Genomic DNA, 8501 nt, shown 5'->3' with positions numbered 1-8501 from the left:
ATTAGAGAGTAACAATGACTTGACTTGATTTCTGATGCCACTAACTTTGTTGATTCATATCTCAATTTTGGTGTGATTTCTTGATCTTCCTTGATCAAAATGTTCTTTGCAGCTCAGTCAACTTGAATGCTCTACCCTTTATAGATATCCTTCAAATTTGCTTCCTTAATTCATCTTCTTCAATTCCAAATTTCAGTCCTCAACTTGACCTTTCATATATATGATTTACCTTATCAATTTGACTTGAATACTCTTTTAATCAACAAATTTTCATCCCCTAAGTTGGCTTGTATTAACCAATAAATTTATCAAACTTAATATGTTGATAGTATGCTAATATAGAATTGACTACTTAGTCAACATAAAAGATCCCTTTGTTGATGACCCAACTCAGTCAATAATAACTTCATCTTGACTTTCCTTTGATAACCAACTAAGCTTGATCAATATAGAATTTGCTTCATTAATCGAATGAACTCAGCCAATACTATCTCTAAACTTGGTTATAACTAAACACTAGGCATACATAGAAAACTACCTTCAAAGCCTGAGTGATCTTGGCTATCACTAACTACTTGGTAAAGGCTTGATATTTTGTGTAACATCAAAGACAACATATAATTGAATAATTTTTTTCAACACCTATTGATTACTTTGTTATTTTGTGCATCTTTCATGCATTTTCTTTCTTTAAGGTTAATAATGCTAGTATAGAACATAGGCTCATGTTTTCTCGCACCTCACCTATTCTTATGATTTTTTTTCTTATTTATTTAACTATACGTGTTGTGGTAGACTAAATGTGTAACTTGAGATTGATTGCAAGGATTCACTACTTGAATAAGTTCAATATGATGTTGAATATCCCTCTTTAGTAGAAGACCATTACGAATCTCTTCTGGAATAACATCAACAATTTATTCCAACATATTATTTTCTTTTAATGGTATTAACAAATCTTCCTCTTATCCTCTTTGCACTACCAATGCATAAAAATACCTGGTCTTCTTCAATTCTTTGGAAAGTTTTCTTTCAAACAACATACTCTCACCCTTTTCATCATCCTTAAGATGAAATATAATTACCTCATATCCATCCTTCCAAAAGGAGTACATGTGTTTTTGCTCCATCATTTATAAATTTCCTATCATACTTCCAAGCCATTCCTAGAAAGATATGGTATGCATCCATTGGAATGACATTATACCATACCTCATCCTTGAAGAAAATTTCTATTGGAAATTTAATAAGATGCCTCTTATCTACCATAACTTCATTCTATTTTTTGAGATATACAATGTGGTAGGGGAGAGGGTACTTTTTACACTACATATTTAGTGTAACTACCACTTCTCTAGAAACCATATTCTCATAATACCTCCATTAATAATTGTTTGGCATACCTTTCCACCAAAAGAATATTTTGTGTAAGGTATTTTGGTTCTAGGCCATGAGTCATTAGCACATTTTTTTGTTTCTTATTACTTTAATAAAATTACTATTGTCATTCTCATCATGAGGCTAACTCCTACATCTAAATATTGTTGGAATTCCTTAGAATAACTTTGGGGGTGGGGGGGGAAGGTAAATTAGTTATATGAGGTCTAGATGTATAAATAAAACTTTTCAATGCTTATTAGACCCATATCCATAAAACCCTATCATGCATGCATCCATTAGATCATACAATATTTAAACTTTGTAGGTTATTGTCCTAGGTCAAAACAACTTTGCAGAAATGTAAACATGAAACACCATATGAACATTCACACAATTTTGACACAACAATTTTATGTAGAAACCCAATTTGGGAAAAACCACCAATAACATGCTACTAATTCTCACTCTTCTGAAGTGATGCCCTATGAAAGGTCAACAATATTAAAGGTTATAATACACACTGTTAAATGTGACCTAGTTAAAGGATTTAAATCACCCTATTAGGCATGAGCATTGTTAGAGGACTTTAGACCATTCCATTAAAATCTCACCTGGTTAAAGGATTTACAATTGACTATTAGGTCACCCATAATCCAAAGGATTTGCCCTAGACTGATACAATAATTAGAAAGTAATAGTAAGGCTTGATCTAATAAAAAATTACAACTCACTTGCAAATTATTGATCTTTGTTTCAATCCTCCATTCTACTTGGCATTGACACACTTTAGTTGTGATAGTTTGTTCACCCTTCAAGAATTCGTACTCTTAAGCAATATTGCTTTGCATTTCAACAATAGTCACCTATGTTTGGTCATTGAATGAAGCAATACCCTAGACTTATTGTCTTCCTTAGGTTATCCCACATGACAACCTTTGCTTCTAACTAGCTATCTCTATAAATAGATAATTAAGATCTCTTTTTTCTTAACCACAATCGTCCATTTTAGGGTTAGGTAGGATTAGGTAGGATACAATGAATCTACCCACTTTTCCATTTGGTTCCTCTAGAAACTTCTTCTACAATCTTCCTTGTATTTGCTTCAAAATAGTTTACCTTGAATTTTGTGCCACCATCTCATCATAGTTATCTCTCACATGCTTCACATAATTCAAGAAAAAAAAATAGTTAGCTTAGATTCATCAAATCTTTGGTTTAATATTGTTTGTTGTCACTTGACATCTATACTATTTTGTCACTCACCCAACACTAGTTTACTAATGCTCGACACCAACTAAACTTTACTCAGCATATACTAACAATCACTTGACTTGAACTATTTTCCATCTTTTCTCAACACCTCTCTTTTTTCACTCAACTAAACTATTGATTTATGTTCAACTTGCACTAACAGCTTGGCAAGGCTTGGCAGACACATTTCTTACTTGATCTTCTTCTAGTCTTAAGTAATCTTTCATTTCAAACTTTAAGTAGATAAGAAATACACTTTAGTATAAATGTCTTACTTAGTGTTATTACTTCTTTTACATACTAAATAACTCAACCTTTCTCTAGGTGCTATTGTTATCTCTTCTTTTCAAATTCTCTTCATCAATCAGCTAAGTGATAGCTTTTAGACCAAAAAAGAAATTTTCTCACTAGCAGGTAGCAGGTTTGACATCATTGACAAAATAATGATTTTTGCATTATATATTATGTACTTCAAAACAATCTTATATCAACAATCTCCCTCTTTGGCATTGATGACAAACCAATACCAATCAACAATACCATAAAGAAAATAAATCTTTGAAATTTATCCCTCTATCAGTGTAGTATATATCCTTCCTCTATGTAGGGTAATGTGAGATTTTTCAAGTTCCTTTTCTACTCCATCTTTCTTATATTTCCCCCTTCTTATATATCTCTCCCTCTTTCTGATATTCAGGTATCTATTTTTTTCTGTACATATATCTCCCAGTCTTATATCTCCCTCTTTGACAATAATGCCAAAGACTTTTCATCTCTTTATGCAGATATAATCAATTCCACATTCTTCCTCTATCACCTTGCATGTGATTTTAAGCCTTCTAATTCAGCTCCTTCATTACTTTAGGAAGCTCCTAAAGTAATATCTACAGTATCAAGCATTAAGATACAACATTCAGCTCAATTGATGCAGGGCACTACTCATGCTTCTTAAGTAGCTTTGGATAGGGATATCACCCCTAGTTTACCTCTTAGATACTCATGAGCATCCTTAGGTAAAGATTTTGTGAATATATCACATGTCTGTTCTTTTGTATTCACTTATTCCATCCTTACTTCTTTGTCTTGAACTAACTCTTTCAAGTAATGATACTTGATTGCAATGTGCTTAGTATTTGTGTGCATCACAGGGTTCTTTGATATGTTTATAGCGCTTGTATTATCAAAATAAAGTACCATAGGTTCATTGATTTCCTCCTTCATACCTTTGATTAGCTATTTGATCCATACAACAATTGTACAATTTATTGCAATAGCCACATATTCAACTTCAGTAGTAGATTGAGATATGCAATTTTGTTTCTTGTTGGTCTAAGTGACCAACCTCTTTCCTAAGAAAAATGCTCCACCACTTGTACTCTTTTTTTCATCAATGTTTCCAACCCAATCAACATTTATATAGGCTCTTAACTCAAATTTTTCATTTTTCATGTAGTATAGACCCTAGTCTTTTGTTCATTTCAGATATCTCATGATTCTCTTAATAGTCATCAAATGATTCTTCTTAGGATTTATAAAGAATCTTGCAACAATCACAATAGCTAATGCAATGTCAAGTCTTTTATGTACTACATATTGTAACTTTCTAATCATAGACTTGTATAATGTTTGATTTACATTAGCATAATCATCATTCTTTGACAGCTTGTGTCCTAACACCATAGGTGTGCTAATTAGTTTTGAATTCTTTAATCCAAAAGTTTTCAATATTTCCTTCACATACTTAGACTAAGTAATGTATATACCATATTTCATATTGTATACTTGCAAACCAACAAAGAACTTGATCTCTCCAAACATATACATCTCAAATTCTTTCTTCATTTCATTTGAAAATGTCTTACAGAATCCATCTTGACCTGCAAATATGATATCATCAACAAAAATTTCAGCTATTAAAATACCTTAACCTCCTTCTATCTTCAAGCACAAATTGTTGTTATCATCAGTCTTTTCAAAACCAATCTTCACAAGATAATTGTGAAGCCTTTCATATCATGCTCCTAGGGTTTGCTTTACACCATATAAAGCTTTGTGTAGTCTACATACCATGTTCTTGTTGTTAGTATCAACAAAATCTTTTAGTTGTCCTATGTAAACCTCTTCTTCTAATATTTCATTCAAAAATGCTAACTTCACATTCATTTGATAAACTTTGAAACCTTTGTATGTAGAGTAAGCAAGTAGAGTTCTTACTCCTTCCAACCTTGCAATAGGGGAAAATGTTTCTCCATAGTCTATTCCTTCTTCTTGTGCATACCCCTTGTAAAATAATCTTTCCTTATTCCTTTTGACTTCACCATTTTCATCTAACTTGTATCTATACACCCATTTGGTTCTAATCACATTCTTGTCCTCTGGTCTAGGAACTAAAGTTCATGTCTTGGTCTTCTCAATTTGATCAATCTCTTCTCTCATGGCTTTACTCCAATCCTCATTTTCTAAGGCATTTTTCACTATTTTACGCTCATGCATGCTCAACAAACATGTATCACTTCTCAGCCTATTTCTTTTCATTGGTCTCGCTTCTTTATCTCCAATAATTTGTTTAGAAATGTAGTGTCTTTTGACATACTTTGACAATCTTGGTTCTACTCTTCTTTCTTCAATAGGTTTGTCAACTTCATAATCACTATTTACTTCTCTATCAAGTAACTCAACATCTCTTTCATGTACACTTATCTCATAATTAGAATGTGTCTCAGTTTTTGTCTACAACTCGGTTCCTAAATGCAACTTGACATTCATTGTATGTGACTCGATAGTCACTAAAACTTCTTTTTTATTTCCAACTTGGTTTATAGCATCTTCATCAACAGGAATATTTTCATAAAAGTATATAAATGATTTTTACTCTTTAGGTTCCTTCATAGGTTCAACCTCATGTACCTCTATATATTCATCAATTTCACGTTTACACTTTCCTCAACTTTTATAGTATTAGTATTTAAACACTTATAAGCTTTACTTCTTGTGGAATAGTCAAAGAATATACCTTCTTCACTTTTAGCATGTAATTTACCATTCTTTAAATACTTAAGAATGTAGCACTTGTTTCCAAATACCTTAAGATATTTTACATTGGGCGAGTATCCATACCATAATTCAAAAGGTGTTGAATGAGTACCTTTCTTGACTTGTACATAGTTCAAGGTATAGATAGATGTACTTACAGCTTCTCTCTAGTATTTCAAACCAACATTCTTCTCCATCATGAGTGTTCTATCATAGTCCATTACAAATTTGTTCCTCCTTTCAGCAATTCCATTTTTTGGAGCGGTCCTAGGTGTATTAGTTTGTCTCTTAATTCCTCTATCATTACAGAACATCTCAAACTCATTTGATGTAAATTCTCCACCACTGTCAAATCTCAGACATTTCAAGATTTTGCATGTCTCCTTTTCAACTCTAGCTAAGTACCACTTAAACATTTGGAAAGCATCATATTTCTATTTTAGAATTATAATCATCATCATCCTAGAAAAATCATCAACAAATAGGATAATGTACTTGTCACTTTTGTATCTTTGCACATCAATTGGTCCATGCAAGTTAGTATGAATAATCTCCAAAATTTCTTTAGAGGTGTGAGTCTTACTTTTAAAACTAGATTTTGTCATCTTTCCTAACTGACATTTTTTGTAAATCATATTGCCAAGTTTCTTCAGTTTAGGCAAACCTCTGACTCTTTCCATGTTATTGATACTTACCAAGTTATAGAAGTTAACATGACTTAACCTCTTGTTCCATAACCACACATCATCAAATTCTACAGCAAGACAAGTAGCATCTTTCATATCAAGATAAAATAGATTACCTTAGTCTGATCACCTTTCCCAATTATTTTCCCATCAGTTTCATAGATCTTTGCTATCTTCTTCTCAAACTCAACTTTGCAACTTGAACAATTTAGTGGGTAAGTGCACCAAGTTGTGGTGCCAAAAAGGTGACACCATTTTTATTTTTTCCAATTTTCAATACCGTGTATGTGCTATAGCGCATACATGCTTTATAAAAAAAATTATAAATGGGCTACATACTCATAGCCCATTCATTTTAACTCTTTTTTGCGACTTCTCCTCACTATAGCACGTATGTGGATTGCAACAATACAATTTTTCAACCACCTGCCTTGCCAATATGCCTCATCACCGAAGTTCGAGATCACGAGCATGTTGTATGTTATCTAACTTTCTTTTTGCATTGTTTTATATGTTTTTAATATTTTTTTGTAGGTTTTTTCAATTTTTCTTTAAATTTTTTTATTTATTTAGATTTAAATTGATTTCTTAATAGGAAATGTCAATAATGAACTAACAAATCCCCAAGAAGATCCAAACCAAAACCCTCAAGAAGATCAAAACAAAAACCCTCCACAACAAGAACAAAAAATTTTGCAACCTGAACCAATTGCAAGACCTCCTCCTAGCACACAATAAAACATAATAAATGAAATAGAAAGAGGAAAAATTGAATTAGAAGGACTCATTGGTTGGTTGAAAGAATGTGGATAAACCAATCCAATGAGAGCTCAATTGGCATTGTCCCTCGAATCCATTAAGAACTACATTTCTTCTGTTAGTGGTCAATTAGATGTTTGGTGGGTTAAGAGGGATGAACAAAAAAGATATTATGAAAATAAATTATCATATCAAGATGTTAAAAAAAAAGATATACCAAAAGGTAGAATATGTGCATTATTTAGAAAACCTGGTGAACAAGATATTGTTAAAGAGAGTACTAAATAGTTCCCCATTCATTGGTGCATACACGATGCTATTAGAAATAATTTTTGGGATAGATGGTGGATGGTTTTTGATGCCCCTCCTTGCAATAATCATGAAGTCCCAATGTATTTCTCAAGGAAATTATATTGTGAGTTTGTCCTTGGGGAGATCCCCAATTATTTTGATATATTAGACTCTCAGGGTAGAGGTGGGGGGTCATCATTTGAGAGGTCAGGGGAACGTCATGACCCTAATGTAGTTAGGGCACCTGTGGTCAAGCCACAAGGTGAGCATGTGACTATTCCTTCAGTTGTGAAGGAACATTTAGAGGTCGATGCTCTAGGGATTATTAATGCTTTAACACATACCCTCATTCATTGTATGAGTCTATTAGTTGAGGGGAAGCCTTCTGCATGTCACAGTCACATGTGCACTTCATGCAGATTCTTATGCACATTTGGTACTCATGTTGGAGATAGTGTGGATGATGGGCTCATCACTAATTAGTTCTTGAATAAGACATTTGGCATTGACACACAGGTAAGTTACAATTATAATAAACTAATTTAATCACATTTCATATGTATACTGAATGACTAATTAATTAGCATGTATTGACATTGTTCAAAATTCAGGATCAAAGTGTTGGCAGCCCTAGTAGCGATCCCTCGGCCCTATTTTTCATCCTGTCAAAAAGTTCAGAGGTATGTATCAATTTAATCATTTAAATGAATACATATATTTATTAAGTAATCCTATGAAGGATTGACAAAAAAATTATGCATGTGCATTAATTCTCTACAGGACTATCGACATTCACTACAAACTCTAAACTCTAAGCCTAGACGTTACACGAGCTTCATAGAGGTACATTTGTTTCATGTTAATTTAATTCATTTGATTATATATGTTTCTATTAACCTCATAATGGTTTTTGACACTTGAGTTCCAATGCACTTAATCACTTTCTATATTGGAGCCAAGTACACCATGTATGCTGAGCCACAACATGAGTCGAGTCAGGAAAGACTTCAGGTGCCAACTGATCTTCAGGTGCCAAGTAGTCTTCAAGTGCCGAGTGAAGTTCAAGTGCCGAATGACTTTAGGTGCTGAGCACAATCCAAG

This window comes from Cupressus sempervirens, chromosome 1 (genome assembly GCF_028749045.1).
Source record: "Cupressus sempervirens isolate cs-2001-9-10 chromosome 1, ASM2874904v1, whole genome shotgun sequence".
Taxonomy (NCBI): Eukaryota; Viridiplantae; Streptophyta; class Pinopsida; order Cupressales; family Cupressaceae; genus Cupressus; species Cupressus sempervirens.
The sequence above is the reverse complement of the archived record's forward strand: the minus strand, read 5'-3'. Positions refer to the sequence as shown.